The sequence below is a fragment of the Phyllostomus hastatus genome, unplaced genomic scaffold (genome assembly GCF_019186645.2).
Source record: "Phyllostomus hastatus isolate PE091 unplaced genomic scaffold, TTU_PhHast_1.1 phas_scaffold_1674, whole genome shotgun sequence".
Lineage (NCBI taxonomy): Eukaryota > Metazoa > Chordata > Mammalia > Chiroptera > Phyllostomidae > Phyllostomus > Phyllostomus hastatus.
The window spans coordinates 22,463,497-22,486,788 of record NW_025334011.1 but is presented as its reverse complement, the minus strand read 5'-3'; the positions used below and the strand labels follow the sequence as shown (position 1 = coordinate 22,486,788).

Below are 23,292 nucleotides of genomic sequence, written 5' to 3'. Positions count from 1 at the left end.
GAGGCGCCTCCACTCCTCACTGCTGTCCCCACCTTAGCTCAGCAGCCCCCTTCGCTCCACACAATGGCAAAGCCCTGTGCAGTGCAGGGGCCACTGGACTGGGGGACCCCGGGCCAGGATCAGGGGCGGCCAGCCCCTGCTGCCACCGGCGATGTTGTTGAGCTGCTGCCACCTCCCCTGAGTTGACCAGTCTGTGAGGACACGGAGCAGCCCGACTTATTTAAAAGGTGTGGGGTCTGGACAACTGCTGAGAACCACAACCACTTCGAGAAGAGAGCACAGCCGAAGCTCCTCCTCCTTCCACAGCGGCCTCTCAACTGAAGGCAGTTCCCCTGGCGGCCAGCAGCCAACGGAACACATTCCATGGTCACCTGGTTACGAGGGACCAACTGCACCCAGAGTTCTCTCCACGGGCGGGCGGACCTTACAGAGAAGGCATGCCACTCTGAATGCTTGGCTCCTCCCCCCACTTTGTAGTTGTTCCACCCCCACCCCCCACTTTGCCTACAGTGGCCCAGCCTTGGGTTCCACACATCACTCCCTAAACACAGTCAAATGTTGTGGGGAGGGCAGGAAAGCTGCAAATGCCGTTGGCTATGGCAGCTGGATGACTGGAGGTGTGTGCCAGCAGGATGGCGGGCAATGAGTGAAGAGTGAGTAGGGCGTGAGAAAGAGAAGACAGCAACGGAGGGCGTCTCTTCCCAAACATTTGGCTGAGAAGAGAGATGTGGTAGTAGTTAGAGGGAGATAGACTGTTAGGACTTTTTATTTAAGGATGAAATACATTGTTTTAAGATGTGAGCATGTTTGTATATTAAAGAGTAAGAGCTGATGGAGGAATAAAAAAAGGATGGAGTTGGAGGAGAAGGGAGAATGGCAGAGAGAGCCCCCCCCAAGGAGGCAGAAGTGGGCGCACTCCAGAGCAGGGGTGGATTAGCTTCGGGAAGATAGGAAAGCGGGAAGGGAGAAAGGACCTGTGTGGCCACTGAGGCATTTCTGGTAGAGGAGAGATTTAGGAAGAGCTCAGCTGATGACCCTATTTTTCTCTATTTTAAGTCTTCTGTTTGGAAAGCTACTCTGGGATAGAGAGTGAAACTAGACATCAAGTTAATGCTGCCTGTCACTATCAGAACCGGTAAATAGAGACATGGATTGTATCTTTATGGGCACTTTATTCAGATGCCGGTGACCTTAGAAGACTGCAGGTTATATGCCCTCAAAGATGGTCTTAATATCTCATCTCAAGCTGACCTTTTTATAAGGAGAAGAAAGGGTAGGTAAGGGGTTTGGAAAAAAGTTCAGCAAATTTCCTAGTACTTCATTATCTGTTGGTCAGCGATTCTTGATCTGTGTCTGGAGTTCCCTCCCTGGAATGGCTCAGACACCATCTCTGTCAGCTTGCAGACCCCTGGGGCACAAAGGCTGAATTGTTTGTCACCTTTTAGAGTCGTGCATGCCAGTTCCTGGAATACTGGATTTCCACACGCATTAATCACTTAAGCCTATTAACAAAGCCTAAAATCTTTAATTCTCGAGTTGCCTTATCAAGAGGATAGTGTATAGAGAAGTCCACACTTTAAAAAAGCTCAAAATACCTAACAAAAAGGTGGGTAGATTGAAAAGAAATTTGAACAAAACCCAAGGAGCTTTACTATAAATAGATATGTCATAAAAGAAGAAGAGGCTAATCATTTCTCCCAAGTAGTCAAAAATAGCAATTTGGGGGAGTAAAGAAAAAATATTAAAAAGAAAATGACATGTAGTTGCAAAAAGTGTGAACATTTATAAACCCTTTAATCTCATGGGATACAAAAAGGACCAGAGGGAGTGTTCTACTTTATTGAAAGGATAGCAGGAGAGAAAGGTCACCTCAAAAATCAGAGAAGCAGAGATGATTAATATTCAATTTAATAGTTTAAAAGATACAAGTCGGGTTTGGTGAAAAGAATGAGCAATGTATTGAAATGTGGGAGACCACAGTGGAATGGGGAAGGATTTGATGAAGCTCAGTTTCAGTAAGCAGCATCTAGTTAAATCCTTAGGACCCAATGACTGCATTCCATGGTGGTAATAATGTTGTCTGCACTTCTAGTAAGGTCATTAGATACCATTTTGAATGATTCTTGTAGACTTGAGACAATACCTAAGATTAGGTTACAGAATAGTGCCTGTATTTAACAAACACACACCAACAGAAATGCATGACCTTGAAAATTAAAGGATTTTAAACTTGCTAAGCAAAAAAAAATAAATTGAACAACTATTAAGAAAGTAGATTTTAAAATATTTTCTTTGAAGAGCACAAAAGGAGAGTAGTAAAAACAAACAAACAAATGAAAAAACCCTCTCTGTCTATAACAGTGGCAAGTCAAAGAGAGCAAAGGGAAGCTATTAAGAGTAATATGATTTGAATTAAGCAAGACTTTGATTTTGTGAAAGAAACAGAGACTTTGCATTTGCTACTGTGGGCTGAATATCCTCTGGGAGGACTTTATGATAAGTGTTTTACATAGTCTGGAGTAAACTCATTTTCTCATTCATTTTATTCATTCAGTGCCCATTCAATACCTGAGCCCTTACTATACACCAGACATATATTTAGATGCTGGGTTTGACTGAGAAAAGCAAAGTGCCTTTTCTCATGAAATTTATTTCTAATAGAAGGGTCAGCACACAGTGTTGCCCATCACACCTCAAGCTCAGGGCTCAGGACGGCCATTGACCCCCAGCTACTGCATCTTCATTCCAGACAGCAGGGCGGGATAAGAAAAGGGAGAGTTTTCAGAATATCCACATTGCACAATGCTTATATATTGCTGGTTTAAATATTACTTGACTACACCTAGCTGCAAGAGAGGCTCAAAAAAATGTAATCATACAGGTGATAACTGACACTGAAGGGAGAACTGGGTATTGGAAAGTAACTAGCACTCTATGCCACACTCTGTAAGGAAAGATCAGAAAAGTTTCAATTTCAGGAAAAATGATAAAATTTCATAACCCTTTGCAAGCATATATGAAAAACTTATACAAGCAGTCCTGTAATAATCTTTTCTTAAGCAAACAGGACAGAAACAATGCAGAGAGGCTTAAGCTACAGAATGAAACCAGGTTAGATGTAAGAGAGATTTCATGGCAGTCAAGTGATCAGGGTCACACAGCATGTGTGTGCTGTGACTAGTAGGGTTGCAGCTTGAGTATTACAGCTAGTGGTCCTTATAGAACAGGATTTTGTGTATGAGAAATATATACATGTTTCCCAGGCCGAGTTTATCATTATCATGGTATTCTCAAAGGCATATGTGAACAAAAATGCCAAGAATTCCTGCATCTGATTGGATATGGAACTACTCTCACTCCCAGCTTCAGGAAATTATAATCCAGACGTTTCAGGAAGTGGGCACATGATGGTGCTGATACATTTTAATGAACTGTCCAGTGCCCCTTCCATCCGCCTCTCTCCATGAGTCCTGAACTCTTCTCCCGTCTTCTCTCACTAACAGCATGTGGGTTTCTCTCTGCCAAGTGAACCATTTGAGATGAGAATGTTAATTTATTTGATGTGATGCTGTGAAAAAAATAATAAGGGTGTTAGTTTGCCATACCATCAGGGCATTAATGCTTATTGGGCAGGTCAGTGTCAGCGCCAAATGTCCAGTGGAATTATAGTACCTAACCTTGGGGCATTTTATGAGACAAGTTCTAAGGGCCCACAGTGTTGAGCATAGGGGTTTCTTTTCTTCTCTTTTTAGGTGTTCAGTAAATGTTTATTAAATAAATGTCAGTAGGAAAAATGCCCCTTCTCACACTCGTTTAGTGAGGTGTGTGTGCATCACATATTTAATGGCACCTAGCTGGGTAGCTGGCTTTACTATATCCCTTAGAAGAAAAATCTGCCTCAGCTCAACATTGGGACTTCAAAGTTGAATCTTTGTCCTGCTCCGGCTGTATTTCCTGAGCCTGCCACAGACACCAGCACATGGTGCTCCACAAATGCCTGGGGCAATTAATTTTATGTTCTGAGAAACCCAGCTGTCTGAGAAAAATTAACCCCCTTTTGACTCCACGGATAGTGCAAATAAAACCCTACAGAGAAAATGACTTAAATAAGTTTTAACCTCTTCCTATTCCAACATTCTTAAAACAACCAGGCCAACATGAGACCCAAGGTGCAGGGAGGTCAGCCGCTCTCTTCTCAGGAAGGCCTGCCCAGAAGCTGGCCAGGCTGGCATCTGGGAACTTAGATTTCTGGAGGGTTCCCACCACCTTTAGTAAAGAGGGACTCCTTGTGCCTAAACAGTTTGTACAGTGTGGCTTGTGTTAAACACGGACTTTCCTTCTGGGGTCTGGAACTTGGCTATGTGCTGGGTAGGGGTTGCCGACAGCACAGGCCCCTGACAAAATCTCAGGACACAGAGTCTCTGCTGGCACCTTCTCACCTGTCCCAGAACTCTGGGCTGGGGAGTTAAGTGATCCCCTGGGAGGGGACCTTGGGAGCCCATGATCCCCGAGGTCTTCTCTCCTGGAGCCTTTGCAAATTTTGCCCTGTCTTTTCCCTGTGATAAATCAAAGCTGTGAGTCCTCCTAATGAATCAGTATTTGGGCCCCACCCTGAGTCCAGGATCCACCTAGTAAAACAAAGTCAATGGTTACTCTTGCCAACTTTTCCTCGCTTTGAACAGAAATGGCTAAACTCTCATTTTATACAATAAATTGCCTATTATTACTAATAACAATAAACTTGTGTGTCTAAGGTCAGTGCCTACAGATGAACCTGACCATCTGTCCCTGGCAGTAATTTCTGTCTCCCTGTGATTATGCTTCTCTAAGCTGAGACCTTCCTCCGCAGGGCTCTGAGCCTGCTCCCTAAGGTGGGACTGTGAGGATCCCCTAGACTGCCAGGTTCGCTTTGGGTGGAGGTGGCGCTCTTGCCATACTCTGAATCTCTCCAGGGCTTTTCCCTCCACACTGTGTCCAAATGACTATTCTACTCAGATTCCTTATTTATTGCTTGTTTGCATAGCACTTTTTCTCCTACTTTAATTCAAACCAGCTCAAGCAAAGTTTTGTTTCTACTAACTAAAGTCTGCTTAGTGGATTGAATTTCTTGCTGGTAAGGGAAAGGAAATGCTCTAGGAGACCCCATATCAGATTCTTGGCAGCCTCAAGTAATGGAACAGGAGTTACAGAACTCTGTGGCAGGTTAGTGCCCCCACAGCTGAGCGGGCATTTGCAGTGAAGAGGTGTAGGTGATCTGCAGGGCAGAGGTGGCAGTAGCTGTCTGATTTTTCAGGAACTTTGTATATCTGTTTTGCTGCTGATGAAGAGAAATATTCATTAACTGGAATGAAAGCGTAATAAAAGTTACCAAATTGTCGAAGGAAAGGCCGGCTGGGCGCAGAGTCAGTGCAGCGCAGCCCCAGGGCACGTGGCTGCAAGGGCTGGGCAGGGTCCCTAAAGCAGGTCCTCCAGGCAAAGGTGCAGGGCTAAATTGCTCTGCACCCTGGTGCACCCTCCCTGGTGGCTCGAACTCCTACCTGCCGCCTTCCAGCACCTCGGGCTACTGCTGCACCCAGGACACAGCAGGGGGCTTGCCCTCCTCATTCATCAGCAGAAAATGCAGCTTCTAAAAGTCCATGTGGTCCAGGCAGGGAGCCTGCGTGAAGGCCCTGGGCCAGCGCCCTTCGCGGGCAGGCAGAGGAATGGGTACACAGGCGCTTCCCTGCAGTTCCCCATGCCCCACTGCTGTCCCTGGGAAGCACCCCCACCTCACCACCCTGCAGCCAGGATGGCTGTGTTGAGACCTGCCTTGAGCTTGCCTTCTGCCACTGCCTCCACGTGCTGCTGCATATACTCACCATCAGTCATCTCCACGAGGCTCAGGTCAGTGGTTCTGAAGCTCAGAGACCCTTACCCAGCACTTCATTTTCGCTCTGAGACCCATGGCCGCCTGCCTGCATGGCTCCCGTGCCCTGGTCCTCAGAAGCCGTACCAATGGCTGGCGGCACGGGCTTGGTGGGGTGGGCAGGGCAAGGGGGGGCGTGTGGATGCGTTGGGGCCTAGACACAGACGCCAAGGTGCCACCACGCAGCGAGGGGGGCGCGGTGGCTAAGGGCGCGTGGACATGCTCCAGCCCCAGGTGCCGGCTCCACCCGCAGGAGCACTGGGTGGACGCGGAAGCGTGGACCCACTGGGTGTTAGATGCTGGTGCCAAAGGCTTGGAAGAGAGGCAGGGAGGGTACAGCGGGAGAGGGGCACTTAGGTGCACTCCAGGAACCAATGGTGGGGGGCCCTCGGGGCACTGTCTAGTAGAGGGTGCCAGTGGGGGTGTGGGAGCATGTGGCTGGGGGTGGGGGTGTAGTGGTGAGGGCATAGTCCTTAAGGGGTGCGGAAGTGCCCAAGGACATTTCGGGGAATTCCCTAAGAAAGCCACCTGGGACCCCTTCTTCCTCACCTGCAGGACAGCATCCCTAGTTCTGGGACTCAATACAAGCCTGTTGAGGTCTTTTCTTCCTGTTAATGCCTGTTGGCATTGGAACGGAGACAGGCCCTAGAAGTAAAAGGTGCCTGCACAGGGCTAGTGGCAGCAAGGAAGCTGAGTACCTGTGTCTTTGTCTCTTCACAGGCCAATGGGTTTCTTCTCTACCTGCAGGCTGGAGAGGAGCCAGCAGCTGCCACTCTGCAGGGGCTTCAGCAACTCAACTGAGGTCTCCTCACAGCGCATCTCAGAACCAAGAGACAGATGGTCGGACGGGGTGCGGACTGAAGTCTCACACCCCTCCTGGAAGTGTGTTATGCACCGAGAAGCAGCGCCAATCTGGTGAATTTCCTAATCAGGTTTATTTTAAAGAATCCTCGCTGCAGTTTCAGAAAGCATGTGTTCCGGATCACTGGTTCTCCGGCTTTTCTGAGCAGGGGTTTGGCGACGAGCAGGGCGAAGGTGGTTCTGCATGTTTATGAAGCCCTCTTCTCACTTTAGGAGCCAGAGGCAGGGCTGGGTGCACCCAGGGCTCAGCAGCACCAGCCTCAGGGGTTCCTAGGACCTGGTGCATAGGTCAGATGAGTCTCTGAAAACACCAAATATTCCACCTCAAGGGCAGGGTCAGGCCAGAATGAAAAAGTGACCCATGCACAACAGGTTTGTATTAGGACAGCCTCCACTGTCTCTGCCCTGAAAGATGTGAGTTAAGGGTTGGGAAGGGCACAGGGGTCAGTATGTAAAATCTACCTGGGACAACATGAAGCCTTATTTAGAGGACAGATCATCTTTACCAGGACCCAGCCATGTTTTCAAGTGATTATACATTATTTTATTAGTGCATTTACAAAGGTCTATAAAAACATCAATAATATATTTTTCCTTAGATTTATCAGTGGGACAGCTAATGCACTAATAATTTGTTTTAAGTGCCAGTGTTTAGGCTGTGTAAAGCTGATTTTATAACTTTTTGTTGTCAGCTGCATTAAAGTTTAATGAAATTAAACACACCCATCTTCAGGGGACAAGGAACTAAACACACTACTGGTTTATTTTTCTATTAAAATACATTGCAGACAGGCGCATTTGAATGGCCCTGAGTGGGGCTCAGTCAGGAGCCAAGGAACTCTCTGGGCTTCCAGGTGCAGTTCCTTGGTGCCAGAGCTGGGCTGGGACACCCATATTCAAGAGATTATGACATCTGATACCTACGGTGTTAAAAAAATGAAACTTTTGTAATAATATTGAGGATCATTTCATTAATCTTCCTAGAAAAAGGACCTTTAATTTCACTAATAAGAGCATGAAGGAGGTTAAGAAATCCACGCAACAGTTGGCCACTTACATAAATAGCACAGTTGGACAAGCTGCAATGAGCCCGGATAAACTACATATGGCGATGTACCACAGAAAGAAAGTTTATCATCCTCTTCCAAATCCTGGTTATAAAAAGAAACAGTCCCCTAGAAGTTGGGGCAGTGACATGGCAAATAAAATAAACTGGCTTGTGGGGGCCACCTGCCTGAAAAATCACGTGGTGATAGCAGTGATTCTGGTTCTTTGCAAACAGAAAGCCCATTGTCAGAATACTGTTTCCCCACCCCTCCCCCACCCCCCAGAGGGTCTCAGAACCATAAAACAATGGCACAAGTTTTGTTCAGCAGAAATTTGAGATTGAATACAGCTTTCGCTGTCTGGGAAAAGAGGAGTATAAGTGAACTTGTAGCTAATTTGGTGAGGACAGATGATGGTGGAGTGGTGGTGGGTTGCCTTCTTGCACTCAGCAATAGTTTACAGGAGGAAAAATAATACATCTCACTTGGCTGCTATATAGTCTTGTTGTCTCTAGTAAAGTCACTAGTTAAATGCATATTTGAAGAATACATAATAGTTTGTTTAAACTAGCTTCAAGCAGTCATAAAAATGTGGTGGTCAGAACTATAAATCAAAGCAGAAATTGTACATAATGAAAATATTCACATCTCAAAACAGTAATTAAGTGGGTTATGGGAACATTAAAACCATCTTACTTTGGTTCCAGGATATACTGATAATATAGCTAAGGATGTAGATGCTTATGTATTACAGTTGCATCAAGAGACTTCATCTACTACAGACATTTGGTTATTCAGAACATCCCTGAACTGTTTGATTTCCAAAAAACGTCTCATCAAAGGACTGTGAACTGAGGAAAAAAATCACAGTTATGTGGCTTTTAGAAAGCCGCATAATGAAAACATTAACAAAACTGTAACAATCTGCTTTACATTGAAGTGGATAATTATTGGAAAGGAGTAGCTTCAACTTCAGTGAGGAGAGAGTAGACTCCGAAGACTGTTCACCTTTGCTGCATTGGGATTTCTATGGTTATTTGGTAACACTGTTTAAAAACTACTGGATCTTAATGCAACCTACATAAGAATATACTTTATGCTATGTGAAAATAATAAGAAAATGTATTATTAGAAACCACAAAGACCAATCATTATTACTTTTTTTAAGGTTGTATTTTATAAGAACACACTCAGATGTGTGCAGCTATTTTCTTATGATGAAAAGACTCTGAAAGTTTAAAACATCATAGCAAATAATCAATGCCAACAGTTTTTATACACACTTAGGTACAAAAATGCCTTAATTATTAATAAGCCAATGTGTATAATACTGATATCTGTTTTGGAAACTTAAAACCAACCATGCTTCTGGCATGATAAAACTATGGAATTAAATCAGGAGTTTCCATTCATGTAGAATGTTGTTGGTAAAACTTATTCTGCACCATCTTCAAAATTTGAGAATATTTTTAATATCTCTGGCTTTATTTTGCCAGAATTATCATATCATGTATATATAAAAGAAAAAAGCGAATATGTATTTGTATGAATCCTTAGCTGGAAATGTTCAATATAGTGTTGGCTAATTTATATTCATTTCCTATTGTATATAGATAGTTTCTATATCTTTCTAATAGTTTCAGTTCTCTATCACTTAAGCTTCCTTTATTTGAATAAATTCACTAAATATTCATACTTTGCTTTTTTAAATTCTTAGTTTATATGAATTCTAATATCTTCACTATATTACATTTTTAACAATTTACATACATGCTTTAGAACAGTCCACAGTTAGTGATGACCTTGTATTTTGAATTCTAACACTATATTACTGCCTCCTCCAAAGGTTGGTATAAAATGCCATCAAACTATATGAGATTTTTTTTTAAATTTTATTATTATTTTTTAATCATTGTTCAAGTACAATTTTCTCCTTTTTACTCCCAATCCAGCCCACCCACCCAACCCTCCCCTCTTCCCTCCCATTACCACCCTCCCCCTAGTTTTTGTCCATGTGTCCTTTAAATTTGTTCCTGTAAACCCTTCCCATTCTCTCCTGAAATTCCCTCCTCTTTCCCCTCTGGTCACTGTCAGTCTGTCCTCTATTTCAGTGTCTTTGGTTATATTTTGCTTGTTTCTTTGTTTTGTTGTTTAGGTTCCTGTTAAAGATGAGATCATATGGTATTTGTCTTTCACTGCCTGGCTTGTTTCGCTTAGCATAATGCTTTCCAGCTCCATCCAAGCTGTTGCAAAGGGTAGGAACTCCTTCTTTCTTTCTGCTGCATAGAATTCCATTGTGTAAATGTACCATAGTGTTTTGATCCATTCATTAACTGATGGGCATCTAGGTTGCTTCCAGCACCTAGCTATTGTAAATTGTGCTGCTATGAACATTGGGGTGCATAGGTTCTTTTGGATTGGTGTTTTAGTGTTCTTAGGATATAGTCCCAGCAGTGGAATTGCTGGGTCAAAAGGCAGATCCATTTTTAGTTTTCTGAGGAAGTTCCATACTGCTTTCCATAGTGGTTGTACCAGTCTGTAGTCCCACTAACAGTGCACTAGGGACCCCTTTTCTCCACAACCTCTCCAACACTTGTTTGTTGCTTTGTTTATGATGGCCATTCTGTCTGGTGTGAAGTGGTATCTCATTGTGGTTTTAATTTGCATCTCTCTGATAGCTAGCAATATTGAACATTGTTTCATGTGTCTTTGGATTTTCTGTATGTCCTCCTTGGAGGAGTGTCTGTTCAAGTCCTTTGCCCATTTTTTAAATTGGATTCCTTGTCTTCTTCGAGTGCAGTCGTGTAAGTTCTTTATATATTTTGGAGATGAAACCTTTGTCTGAGATATCATTGGCAAATATGTTTTCCCATACAGTTGGTTCTCTTTTAATTTTGATACTGTTTTCTTTAGCTGTGCAGAAGCTTTTTATTTTGATGAGGTCCCATTTGTTTATTCTTTCCTTTATGTCCCTTGCTCTAGGGCACATGTCAGTAAAAAAGTTTCTGCATGAAATATCTGAGATTTTCCTACCTACGTTCTCCGCTAGGACTTTAATGGTGTCATGTTTTGTATTTAAGTCTTTTATCCACCTTGAATTTATTTTTGTATAAGGTGTAAGTTGTTGCTCGAGTTTCATTTTTTTGCACATGGCTGTCCAGTTCTCCCAACACCATTTGTTGAAGAGGCTACTTTTACTCCATTTTATGTTTCTGCCTCCTTGAGGTTTTTTTTAATACTATTTTTTTGGTGTCAATGAACCCACTTGTGGAATGTCTTCATAGTTCTACTGAGGTCTGTCTGGAAAAGGTCCAGCCCTAGTTAGTGTAATGAGAATGGTTTGTGTGACATCCATGTAACCTGCAGCCAAGGAGAGTGGTCTGGATGACACATACATGAACAATGATAACTTCACTGTACTAGTCAGTGGGGGGCAGTAGACACTGTTGAGTGAGCATGTGTACTGTGTGGCTGTGGCATTCAAAATGAATGAGTGAGTAGAGCAATGAATCTGCATAAAATTTAGCATTAAGCTAAGACATTCATCTGTGGAAACTTTTCAGATGATTCAGAAAGCTTTTGGGGATGATGCAATGAGTGCAATGCAAATAAAAGTGTGGCACAAACACTTCAAAGATGGTTGAGAATCTGTTGAAAGTGACCTATATTCCGGAAGGCCTGCAAAGAGAAGAATGCCTGAGAATGTTGAACATGTATGGGCTATAATCAACAAAGATTGGTGACTGACAGTGTGAGAACTAGAAGCTGATCTGGGGATTCCAAAAACTACTATATCTGAGATTCTGATGCAGGATCTTGGCATGAAATGTGTTGTGGTGGCAAAATCTACTCCACAGCTTCTGCTACCAAAGCAGAAGGAACAATGTGCTGCAGTTGCTAATGACTTGATTCAAACCACTACCGATGAACCAGATTTCCTCAGGAAGGTCATGACTGGAGACAAAGGTCATAATGTGGGTCTATGGCTTTTATCTGGAAACTATGGCCCAGTCATCCCAATGGAAGTCGCCTGGTTCTCCACATCTGAAGAAAGCGTGGCAAAGTCGCAGGGAGATCAAGACCATGTTAACTGTGTTTTTTGATTAGGAAGTGTTGTCCATCATGAGTATACCCCTCCAGGCCAAACAAATTAACAAGAAGTACTGCCTCAATGTTCTTCCTGGGTTGAGAGATGCAATACAATGGAAACTGACACAGCTATGTGCAGCTGGTGACTGGCAGCTTTTTTGTGGACAGCACACCAGCTCACGCATCACATCTCATGCAGAGTTTTTTGGTAAAACATCAAATCACTCAAGTGACTCAGCCCCACTACAGGCCAGATTTGTTGCCCTGCAACTTCTGACTTTTCCCAAAACTAAAGTCACCTTTGAAAGGGAAGGGATTTCACACTGTTGATGAGATTCAGGAAAATATGATGGAGCAGCTGATAGCAATTGGGAGACCTGTATGAAGTCCCAAGGTGCCTGCTTTGAAGGGGACTGAGGTGTTACTGTCCTATGTATAAGGTTTCTTGTACCTTGTATCTTCTTCAGTAAATGTCTATTTTTCATAGTACATGGATGGATACTTTTTGGACAGATCCCCATATATCTTAGCCTGTCTTGAAAGTGATGGCGTTTTAAGTGCCATTATTGGTTTATATGTCATTTCATCTTCAATGAGTTCCAGGGATATCTAAGCAAAGATTTTTAGTAATTGAATTTCTATGCACTAATTCTTCAAGCACTTGAATATAAGTCTTTAGAATTTATCCAATTGGCAACTACCGACATGAATTTTAAACAAACATCTTTCTTGCTTTAAAAATATTAAAAAATGTTATTTTTCAAAAAAGTAAATTGTGGCTGGTAAAATGCATACAGAATGGGAAAAGAAAAAAATCATTAATATAATTATGCAAACGAGGTCTAAGAAGTACCTCAGGCTAATTATTCCTGTATTCACCAGAGGAAGACAGGGGTGGTCCTCCAAAGTTCAATCCTATCCTCTGCCTCAGTTTCCTTACTCCATTCCCCTCCTTCCCTCACTGCCCAGAGTTAGAATCAGATTCCAGGCTATCTCCGAGGCCTTTTTGGACCCAGGTCTGTACAGTAACGAAGAACTGGACATGGGCCTGCCTTCCTGCAGAATCTGGGTGACAGTCAAAGGTATGAGGGGGCCCTGGCTGGGTGCCTTATTTGGTATCAGCATCATCCCATACACCAAGAAGGTTGCAGGTTCAGCCCCTAGTCAGGACACATAGCTAGGTTGCAGGTTTGATCCCTGGTCTGGGCACATACAGGAGGCAGCCAGTTGATGTGTCTCTCTCTCTTCCTCTCTAAAAAGCAATAAAAATATCCTCCAGAGAGGATTAGTTTTTTAAAAACATCTGGGCACTGAGCCCACATTCTCCATTCAGGAAGTCAAGATGCAGAAACACCTAGGGCAGGACCTCGACTCTGGAGGAGGAGGGCAGCGCTCTGAGTTGGGCACAGGCATGGCTACAAACAGGCTGCACAGTGCAGACGCGGATGCTGCTCCCACCCTGCAGTGGTTGGCAGACACTATGTGTGCAGGGAACAGGGAGCTGCAGTGGTGACCAAAGGCTCAGTCCAAGGTCCCCAGACTCTGTGCCACAGCCAGTCCCATGCCATCTGGAGCCCTTGGTGGCCAAGGGCTATGGCTGCTGCTGCCAGCTGTACACACAGAAAGACCTGCCTACTTTCTTTTCATTTCCAGGTTTCTTTTCCCACCAGAGGACTGTGCCTTGGGTGTCCCTTGGTCTCCAGTGCCAGTGAAATGAGGTGTAGAAGCCAAAACCTGTCACATGGGTTTGATTCCAAACCTGATAAATTCCAGCCAAGATGGAGGCATAGGTAGATAAACTTTGCCTCCTCATACAACCAAAAGAAGGACAACAACAAATTTAAAAACAAAAAATAACCAGAAGTGCCAGAAAATCAAACTGTATGAAAGTCTGACAACCAAGGAGTTAAAGAAGAAACATTCATCCAGATCTGTAGGAGGGGTGGAGATGGCCAGCCTGGGTGGAGGGGACTAGTGTCAAGGTGGTGGCAGGAGGACTGGGTGATCCCACATTTGCATGCAGATAAACCAGGAAGAACAACTGGGGAACCAGACTGACTGCACAATCCAGGGTTCCAGCGCAGAGAAATAAAGCCTCAAAATGTCTGAATGTAAACACCTATGGGGGTTGTGGCAGGAGAAATTCCAAGCCTCACAGGAGAGTTAGTTGGAAAGACCCACAGGGTCCTGGGACATACACAACCCACAGCGGCCCCCGCAGCCCCCCCTCCCCCCCCAGGAATCAGCACTAGAAGGGCCCAATTTGCTTGTGGGAAGCAGGGAAGTGACTGAAAGCTGACCAAGGGCCGAGCAAGTGGCATTGTTCACTCTTGGACCCCTCCCCCACATACAGCACCACAATGCAGTAAAGTGGGTTGCTCTGCCCTGGTGAACACCTAAGGTTCTACCCCTTACTACATAACAGGCATACCAAGACAAAAAATATAGCCCAAATGAAAGAACAGATCAAAGCTCCAAAAATACAACTAAGAAGTGAAGAGATAGACAACCTATCAGATGCACAATTCAAAACATTGGTAATCAGGATGCTCACAGAAATGTTTCAGTACGGTTGCAAAATAGAGGAAGAAGTGAAGGCTATGAAAAGTGAAATAAAGGAAAATGTACAGGGAACAAACAGTGAAGGGAAGGAAACTGGGACTTAAATCATTGATTTAGAACAAAGGAATACATAATCATTCAACCAGAACAGAATGAAGAAACAAGAATTCTAAAAAAATGAGGAGAGGCTCAGGAACTTCCAGGACAACTTTAAACATTCCAACATCCTAATCATAGGGTGCCAGTAGGAGAAGAAGAAGAGCAAGAAATTGAAAACTTATTTGAAAAAATAATGAAGGAGAACTCCCCCAATCTGGCAAAGGAAGTAGACTTCCAGGAAGTCCAGGAAGCTCAGAGAAGTCCCAAGGAAGTACACATCAAGGCACAGCATAATTACATTACCCAAGATTAAAGAGAAGGAGAGAATCTTAAAAGCAGCAAGAGAAAAGGTGACAGTTGCCTACAAAGGAGTTCCCATCAGACTGTCAGCTAATTTCTCCAAAGAAGCCTTACAGGCAAGGAGGGGCTGGAAAGAAGTATTTGAAGTCATGAAAGATAAGGACCTACATCCAAGATTACTCTATCCAGCAAAGCTATCATTTAGAATGCAAGGGCAGATCAAGTGCTTTCAAGATAAGGTCAAGTTAAAGGAGTTCATCATCACCAAGCCCTTATTATATGAAATGGTAAAGGGACTTATCTAAGAAAAAGAAGATGATAAAAAATATGAACAGTAAAATGACAACAAACTCACAACTATGAACAATTGAACCTAAAACTAAAACAAAAACAAACTAAGCAAACAACTAGGACAGGAACAGAATCACAGAAATGGAGATCATGGGGAGGGTTATCAGCAGGGAGAATGGGGGAAAAGGTACAGGGAATAAGAACCATAAATGGTAGGTACAACACAGACAGGGAGAGGTTAAGAAGAGTATGGGAAATGGAGAAGCCAAAGAACTTATATGTATGACCCATGGACGTGAACTAAGGGCGAAGGATGCTGAAGGGAGGGGGTATGCAGGGCAGAGGGGTCATAAAGGGGAGAAAAAAATAGGACAATTCTAATAGCATAATCAATAAAATATATTTTTTAAAACCTGATAAATTGTACTTAATACTATTTGAAATTTTTAAATGAAATCACTCAAAAGATTTTTAATCATGGCTAATTTTTTGTTGAAACTTTAATTACAGATCATGTTAATTACCAGCTCCAGCACCCTAAAAGATCCCTAATTTCCTCCTAGTTGAATAAAACAGGAACGATGGAGCCCAAGGTGGCCCAGCCAGCTCACATACCTCCCCCAAGGTGCCAGTGTGGGGAGCCTTAAGCCAGCCCTGCTGCCAACACCTGACCTGCCAACAAAAACAGGGTACCAGGTCCCCTGCCCCCTGTCTGCCCAGAAAGGGTACACAGGGTGCGAGGGAGCCGCAGGCCAGAAGGGTCTGAGAGGCCCAGCCTGCTCCTGCTCTGAGACAGTGGTGGATGGGAGGAGCAGGGTGACCCTTGGTGTTGGATGGCTGGGGACCCTAGCGTGCAGAAGGTACCCTTCCCTAGGGAGCTCACCTGGAGGTCACTCTACAAACGACTTGGCAACCCCCTTTTCCTCCTGTAGGCTTAGGGACATGGCACACTCACTGGCAATTGGTAAAACCAGAGCCTGTTGGCACCATGCACTGCCCAGGGCGCCTGGCATCAAGGTCTCCGATTTTCTTCCTGCAGTGGAGGTAGGTGCTCCCCTACCCTCAGACATTTCCTGGTGCTGCTACCCTGCCTCCAGGTATCCAAACAGGAGGCTGCCATCTTGCCTCAGTGGAGAGGACTGGTGGCAGGGGCAGACTTCCCCACAGGTGGGAGAATAGCAGGGCCCAGTGGAGAGGGAGCCTGGGCCCCTCCACCTTGTATCAGACATATACCGTCCTCACAGACATCACCCTGGAACACACACAAGGCATATGAAATGCTGCATCTGGCAGAGGTCACCATCCTTACCCTGACTTAGGGGAAAGGCAGCAGTTGTCCAGAGGATGCCATCCCCTGACCTGAAGTACACGGTGTCTAGAACCCTGGGATCTGTACCTCCACAGGAATCAGGTCTCAGGGACAGTTTCAGTGGGGGACACAGTCTCTCGGGGCCCATCCTTCCTCACAGAGAGGCCCCAGAGCTGTGCTTGAAGAAATCAGGAGGGCTCCCTGGCTGTGCTGAATCCCTACCTGCCCCCCCCCCCCCACCCAGCTCATAACACAGGCAGAAACTCAAGGCTTTTGACAGGCATTAAATGTGGAACAGAGAGCCCCATGTCCCCACAGGCCAGCACTGCCCCAGCTTGTGTGAGGGGGACCCTGGACTCATCTGGTCTTCATGCTTCCCCTGGCCTACAAGACTCAGGTTAAGGAGGTGGTGGGTGTCCCAGCAGCTGACCCCCAGCCCATCCTGAACGCCCAGCCTGAACACTCATCATGGCCTCTGCCCTTGGAAAGCTCAACTCAGAGCCCCCTGCCGTGTAGGTGCCAAAGCTGCTCTCCTTCTGGGCTACTTTGTTGGAGAGGGCTGAGGAAAGCCGTCCCAGTGGTGGGCCTCAGTGGCAGGGGTCACCAGTACTGGCTCCAGCTCGGTCTGGGCCTGAGGGACCTGCCGCTTGGTGCTTTTTCTCACTAGGGACTCCCCGGAGGGAGAACCTGCACTTTGCCTAACTGTTGGGCCCAATTCTCTGCCTTCAGGCTAGGCTGCAATTCACTGCCAGGTGCCATTCTAGGTTCTGAGCACAGCCTGATCCATGCAAGCTACCCGCCTAGCAGGGATGCAGCAGATAGACAGCTGAGGGCCAGATGGGTGCCTGTGGGTGTGGGAAGTTTCCAGGGCTCTGGGTGCACTGAGCCAAGCTCTCATTTTCAGTGAGGATCTGGGGACACCACTTTAGGAGAGGTTGGCTGCTTTCCACTGTCTTGCTCACTTCTGGCCCTTCCTTGGTGATGGCCTGAGCAGGGCGGACTGCAGCTGGGGGTCTGGACTCTGAGAAGGCCCTCGGTGCATACACAGACACGAACATGCACAGGAACATGCACGGCCCATGCACTTGCTGACAGGCAGGAGTCACCAGTACAGCAGGCTGTACCTGCTAAGAAATGTGGGCCTTTTTCCTACCAAATGGGGCCAGAGGTCAGGGGTAGATGAGGCCATGAGCCCCTGGCAAGGAGACTGGCTACCAAGACAGTCCTTCAAGAGGGGGCCCTGAAAGACTGTCCACGGAGTCCTGCAGGATCTAGGAGCTGCTTTCCTGGCAGCCAGAAGCTCAGCCTGTGACTGCAGGGACAACTACTGAGCCAACTTACCTGTGTGCCGAACCCAGAGAGTAGAACCTCTGAAATCTGTCTTGGACAGATTTCAAGTTTTGGACCCACCAGCCTCACTAGGAGGAGGCTGCACCCTGCCTCCTCCACCCTGAGTGCCACAGGGCCAGGTCTTCAGGCATAGGCCAAGCAGGAGCACACTGAATGGACTGGTGGTGGAGCAGGGATCCTAACAACAGCTAGCTGGTGCCCTTTCCACAGGCAATTGTAGGAGGAGAGTATGGTAAGAGCAAGTGGCACAAATTTCTTGCCCCATGGATTTCACTCCACACTGCTCTCACCACTTCCCTGCAGCCAGGTGAGGCCAGGGCTGCAGGAACCACACTCATAGGGCTGTGTAGCTGCCACCTCCAACTGCCAGCTTCGTGGGTCTCAGCCCTGAGCCTTGGGCCTTACAGCCAATTGTGATGGCGTTGGTGCTGGGGCTTGGAGGGCACACTGGTGGCCCCAAGCACAGCGGTGGGTGGTGGTGTGGGAGGAGCAGCTACCTGCCAGCAGTGAGGGCTTGGAGGTAGATTACTGGGCACGGAGCCCAGGGCTCAGCCCTAGACAGGAGGAAGGAGAAAGTAAGACTAGACTGGGTAGTCTTGCAGGGGACAGCTCTGTCACCACAGCCTCATGGCTGTGCCAGGTGAGTGGGTGTAGATGGGTCCCACGAGGGCTGAGGGCAACAGGTGCCACAGCAGCTGGAACCCTCCTTCCTGAGGCACTGGCACCTGAGTGATCTACATGGGCTGCTGTGTTCACAGAGGAGACCCACCACCATATGGGGCACTATTGGAAACATCAGGACAATAGTTCCAAGCCCAGGAAGCCATCTCATGTTGCTCCTCAAGTGGCTGTGTCTGTCCTGCCCTCACCAGCCTGCCCTTGTATCTAAGGAGCCACAAGGTGCCAGCCATGCCCCTTCCTCCACCTCCTCCCAGACTGGGGTCTTCCCTCCTCTGCTACCAGCTGTCAGATGCCAAAGGCAGTTGACCCACTGTATCAACACCTCAAAATCTGATTCAACCAGGACTGAGAACCACAGGGAGAGATGGAGAGAGAGGACTAGCTAGGAGGAAAAAGGAATTCTTCCCTTCAGTAAACTTTTTGGAAACTTTAGCTTTTTGCTCCCCTCTGCTTCTAAGCCTTCTCCTCCCCTCCCCTCCCTGGAGCCCACCATGCACCTGGGGTTCTGACCCAGGGGTTTGACAAGGAGGCAAGGCCAGGAGAGACAAAAGTGGGCCTGTGCCTTCCGTGAGTGCGCTGCTTAGGGTGCCTTGAGCTGAGTCGACAAACCCAGCCTGAGCCACACTGCACCTGAGCAGGGCAGGTGGAGCCACCTCCAGCTGGAGGGTGATCCTGGCCCAGAGACTGAGGCTCCCCAGCCCTGTCCCCATGCCTACCTCCTGACTCTGGCACCCCAGAAGGAGAAGCCACTCTGCCCTGCTCTGGCACTTACTGACTGCCTCCATTGTTTCCTGCCCTAGGTGAGTGCTGCTGCCTGTGGCAGTCTGAGCACCTGGCAGCTCAGCCCCAGTGCCACTCCCTTAGAGGGTCAGTCACCCCCCACCCATGCTGACACCCATCTGGCTATCTTTCCTTATGGGCTGGGCAGAGCATCGCTGGGCTCAAAGCATCCCTGGGCCTTATGGCCAGGCTCCCCACATCACCTTGGATGTCCCCATGAGGAACTATGGATCGCTGCAGGTCCCAGCTGGCTCAGAATACACTCACAACCAAGACAGAGAGGGTGGACACTGGGAGAGCAAGAAAAGGACCTAAACCCCAGAGCTCTGGAGCTGCCCACCTAACCCAGATGGGGCAATCAGCCACTAGGCCTAGCCTGGCTGGGGCTGCTGGCCAGAGAGAACGCAGGCTCACCATCATGCCTCAGCATTCCAGCACCCCTTGCCTTGATTTGGGTTAGGTATGAGGTCTGGGGAGAATACAAGGGTGTCGGTGAAGCCCTCTTACCTGAAAAGATGGTCCCCATCCAACCCTCACCTTAGCCCAGCACTGTTCCCCTGGCCCGGAAGTGACCAGAACAACATGGTAGGAAGGACTAGACATCTTCTGAGGGTGCCACAGCTCAATCAGGCCCTCTCCCTGCTCCCTTCCTCAGCTCCAGAGGTGATTGAAATCCTTAGATCCATGGCCAGGCTGGGCCAGGACACCCTCAATGCTCACCTGGGTAGGGAGAGCAGGAGGCTGGGGAAAGGGCCAGGCACCAGGCAGCACTGTCTCTTCTGGGCCCTCTGCTGAACCTGCTGGGGGTGGGATGGGCCTTCAGTCTAGGGATCAATGATACAGCAGCTCTCAGGGCTCTGGCCAAGGTTGGGTCCTAACCTGGCTAGACCCTGTCCCCATGCGGCCAGACTTTGAACAGAGAGCAGACCAGGTCTTGTGTAGTTCTGAGAAGAGAAAGGATGAAGCAGGGAAAATCAGAAGCAGGTCTTTCAAGACCCTAAACTCTGCATCCTGCCTGCAGACATTTGGGGCTTGGAAGAACAGGTGTGGGCACATGGGTGCCTAGTTTCCATTTAGTTGGTACTAACAGGTATAAGAGCAGTTTTCAAACTGGGCCAAGCCCAGGTGAGTGTGTGGCCCATGCTGCCAGGGGACCCACACTAGGGGGTGAAAGTGCTGCACACCCCACCCCCAGTGACCTCCCAGGCTTCAGGCTCTGTCAGATCGTCTGAGGCTGCTGAGCTAGGGGCTGGCTGCATGGATGTGCCCTCCACAGTGTGAATTTTGAACTGACTTCATTGCTAGGGTCTAGGGGACTGGAAAGGGGACTTACACCACCAACTTCTGAGGTACCACAGCCTGCTTCACCTGGAGCTCTGCCCACTCCCGGCCTGTCCAGCAAGCAAGGAGTTGCAGCTGAGACCCAGGGTCAGGGAAACTCCTCTGGGAAAGTTTCCCTACAGCTGGTCCTGCAGTGCTGTAGTAAGCATGGTGGTGGGCAGCAAGTAAGGGGACATCCCCTCTCTGGGGCTCCAGAAAAGCCCAGGTGTAGTAAAACCACACTGGTGCCCATTGTACTCGGAGTCCATGCATTCCAGGGCTAGAGGGTTTCTTTTCTGGGACAAGACCCTATCTCCATGCCAACACATGGAGGCCGGGCCTCTGGAGAGGTCTGTGAGATCTCCACAGAACTCTGTGGCTGGGCCACTGTGAGATCTGTGTGCTGTGTGCCCAGTCAGGGCCAGCCCAGCCCCCATGCCCAAACCCTCAGGCCCCAAGGATCCCCCTGCAGACTGTGTTGGGAGGTGGGAAGGGCTGGCCACCTATAATACAAAGCACTAGCCTAGCCAGTTTGTTCTGCTGCTCTCACTCTGTGTTTCTCCCTGTGCTCCCTCATCTGGGCTCTCAGGCACTTTCTGGTCTATCAGATTCCAGCTCAAGTTTTGCTCGCCCTCCACTTCCTGCTGAGAAAAACTCAAAGCAGCTCCAACAATAAAAGCCCTTCTCCCGTGCTTTACCCATGGGCTCCCCTCCCAGACCCTGAATTGCCCCAGGTGTAGTTCAGACCACCAGTCCTTGTGCCACCACCAACACTGTGCAGTTGGTGTTGTCAGTTGGGGGTTTAAGCCATTCTAATAAATGGGTAAGGTATCGATTTGGTGATTTAATTTGCTTCTCCTAATGCATGATGCATTTTGTTTTCCAGTAGTTTCCCATTATTGAACAATTTATATATATTTGTTTCCTATGTATCTATAGGTATTCTTTAGAAAGGAACTTTTTAATCCTCACTTGAGGGTAGGTTTTATTGATTTTAGAGAGAGGAAGGGAGACAAAGAGAGAAACATCAATGTGAGAGAGAAACATCAATGTGTGAGAGAGAAACATCAATGTGAGAGAGAAACATTGATCAGCTGCCTCCCATACACACCCCAGTCGAGGATAGAACCCACAACCTAGGTATGTGCCCTGACCGGGCATCAAACCAACAAATTTTGGTGGCCAGGATGACACTCCAACCAACTGAGCCACTGGGCGAGGACTGGCAAAAAAACCTATTAATATGTAAGCCTTTTTATTTTAATTAAAGGAATTTGTTTTCTCATTGTGGAGTTTTACTAGTTCTTTGAATAACTCTAATGCAAGTCTTTCTTCAGATACATCTTTCAATTATTTGAACATGGTCATTCACAGGAACCAGAACAGGGATCACATCAGATGTGACTGATTTTTTAATTAATGTTTTAATTAATTTTTCTATAATCAAGTGTGCTGAGCCATACAAGGTGTCCTCTTGGCCCCACTTCCACTAGTTTCAGGTTGAATTTCTACTTCTATACCACTCTCATATGTACAGAGGGATATCACAGTGAAATCTCCCTTACTATAATGGTCTATATAGAGTTACAAAATGAGGAAAATATAGTATGTACAAAAATGTACAAATTTATTTATTGTAATACTACATGTTGATTGTACTTTGTATTAAATTCAAATTTATTATTCCTTTTCCTCTTCCAGAGAATAATGTTGCATCATTTTATATCATATTATTAAATGATAAAAAAAGAATTATGAATGTTCTTTATTAACTGTAATTCTCATTCTGCCCTGTTTTTTTCCATGCACACAATATTTGCTACTGGTTAGATTAGATATTTCATATATTTTATTTTTCATAGCTTCATCATAAACATTCTTTAAAGAATTTTTTATTTTATTCTATTTATTCTATTACAGTTGTCCCAATTTTCCCCCTTTGCACTCTTCCACCCATCCCCCCACCCCCGCTCCCACAGTCTGTCCCCACCCTGTTGTCCATGTCCATGGGTCATTCATACATGTCCTGTGACTACCCCCTTTCCCTGACTGTCTTTCCTCTGGCAGCTGTCAGTCTGTTTCCTGTTTCCATGTCTCTGGTTCTGTTTTGCTCATTAGTTTATTTTGTTCATTAGATTCCTCTTGCAAGTGATACATGGTATTTGTCTTTCACCAACTGGCTTATTTCCTTTAGCATAAGAGTCTCCAGTTCCATTTACCCTGTTGCACAGGGTAGGAGTTCCTTCTTTCTTTCTAGTATTCCACTGTATAGATAAACCACAGTGTTTAATCCATTCATCTACTGATGGGCACTTAGGGCTGTTTCTAACACTTGGCTATTATAGATAGCACTGCTATAAACATCAGGGTGTGTAAGTCCTTTTGAATTGGTCTTTCAGGATTTTTAGAGTATATGCCGAGCAGTGGAATCGCTGGGTCATAAGGCAATTCCATTTTTAATTTTTTGAGGAAATGCCATACTATTTTCCACAGTGGCTGTACCAGTCTGTATTCTCATCAACAGTACACTAGGGTTCCCTTTTCTCCACATCCCTGCCAGCACTTGTTGTTTGTTGATTTATTGATGATAATCATTCTGACAGAAGTGAGGTGATATCTCATTATAGTTTTATGGTTTTAATTTGCATCTATCTGATGTCTAGTGATGTTGGGTATGTTTCCATATGTCTATGGGCCAT

General features: G+C 46.4%; 1 pseudogene; it reads left to right on the top strand.

The window, feature by feature from the left end:
• Nucleotides 1–7,672: 7,672 nt before the first annotated feature.
• Nucleotides 7,673–8,662, top strand: LOC123831086 (annotated as a pseudogene).
• The last annotated feature ends 14,630 nt before the right edge of the window (nucleotides 8,663–23,292 follow it).